The sequence below is a fragment of the Morone saxatilis genome, unplaced genomic scaffold (assembly GCF_004916995.1).
Source record: "Morone saxatilis isolate NCDOM2014 unplaced genomic scaffold, NCSU_SB_2.0 Contig0, whole genome shotgun sequence".
In the NCBI taxonomy this organism is placed as follows: Eukaryota; Metazoa; Chordata; class Actinopteri; family Moronidae; genus Morone; species Morone saxatilis.
This window is the reverse complement of record NW_023339650.1, coordinates 19,906,157-19,908,043: the sequence shown is the minus strand read 5'-3', so window position 1 is coordinate 19,908,043 and position 1,887 is coordinate 19,906,157.

Below are 1,887 nucleotides of genomic sequence, written 5' to 3'. Positions count from 1 at the left end.
TTAAAATGATAAAAATACAGACAGTGAATGGATCAAAGGTTCTATAAGCACGAAATCATCTGCTGACTGAGTTCAGTTTAATGGTTGTAAACGTAAAGGTTGCACCACGCCCACGGAAGCACACCTCAGTGTGTTTCCGTCCATTAATAATTATTATAAGGCTCCCTGTGTTCTAAACAGAACTTAAAGCCTTATGTGTTTTCTTCAAAGTTAGTTTTAAAAAGTTTAAATTGTGAAATAAAATGTCGAAATTGTGAGTTTTTATCTGATAATTTATTTTGATTGAACCAAAGATTGTTCTTATGATCAAGCTACATTTTCATGTTATTTATGTATTTTGGCAGAAATGTGCTTCCATAGTTCTGTGACTGAGCAGCAGATGAGAGCAGATGTGACCTGAGCTGGTAGTTTGTTGGTTTGGACAGCAGGTGGTGCTGTCCAAAGGGTTGTCTCAACAACATTTCTGTTACACTCTCCTATTGTAGTGCATTGAGAAGAAAAACATAGCTGTCTGTAAAATGATTTTGTCTTTGGAATCAGAAGAATCTGAAGATGAAGATTTGAATCATCAAACATCATCAGGAACCCCCTACCTTCCAAGCTTTCCACTGTTGGAACCGGAAGAGCACTGTCCATTTTGATAACTTACACACAATCTGACAATCATCATGCAGCATTTTAGTCATGTGACAAAAGGTCAGGTATAATCTTCTCTCTCAAGCTCTCTGGTTTTTCAAACAAAAGTGCTGTTACTTTTCGTGTGAACACGAAAAGTGTAACAGTATGAATGTCTTCTCCTAGTAGATTGACCAGATCAAGCTGAAATTAGTAAAGGGATAAAAATGGGACCCTTAAGCATTGTTGTTGCTGTGGCGACACGGCAAATGTTGCTGTTTTGTTTTTTACAGTTGCATTTATGGCAGATAAACATGCTTGAAAACTCATGAAACTCCTTTCAAAGTCCTTTTGTTTGAATTTACGTTTTTTCCATTTCCAGGCATTGTATTTTAACAAACTCCTTCTAGAGAATTTCATCATGATGAAACGTTGTGCTGTTTGTGAGTTTTCATCAAACAGCGTGCCGGTGGCGAGGTGTCAAAAATGTACGTTTTGCCATTCAGCTGGCCTTGTAATATATTTTAACGAACCAGCTCTGTCAGCACATTTGACATACACACATGAAAATCTATAATGTCCTGATGTACAAAAAAAATCTCCCGGTGCCACATTCCAAACCCAACAGGAAGTAGGCCATTTTGAATTTGAAGTGCAATTTGGCGTCATGATGCCAAAGAACTCCTGGAGAATTGATAAGATCTACTTCAGATTTTGTCGGTGCAATCTGAAGACCTTAAGGATTAACAGTTGATCTACCAATGAGTTTTCTTTGAACAGGAAGTTATTCCAGCTTGACTGTATTGTCCAATCAGCCCCAAACTTCATGTTTGATAAGAGTCGCCCAGAACACATCTACATACCAGTCATAGTCACAGCGCCACCTACTGGAAACAGGAAGTAAGCCTGGCAATCGTCATATGATTTACTTGAAATTTTCAGTGTAGTCTATGCATGGCGTGCTAGCGTGTATTATCACCTCGGCACACCACGATGTGCGTGGATTGCGAGGGCCTCTTTCATTGCTGCTTTAATTCTTCATAAAGCTCCAGCTCCTACACACAATAGCTTTACTCAAGTTGAAACCTTTTCAACTCATATGGAAATGTCATTGTGAATTAGACTGACTTTCTATACAGCTGTGTCACCTCTCAAATTTTCTTTGAACACACAGTAAAAAGTTCACCCTGTCTGGAACAAACAAACGAGTTCCTTTGACAAAGAATTTAGCTAGTTCCGTTTAGTTAGCAACCTCATAAGTTGTTTCTCATT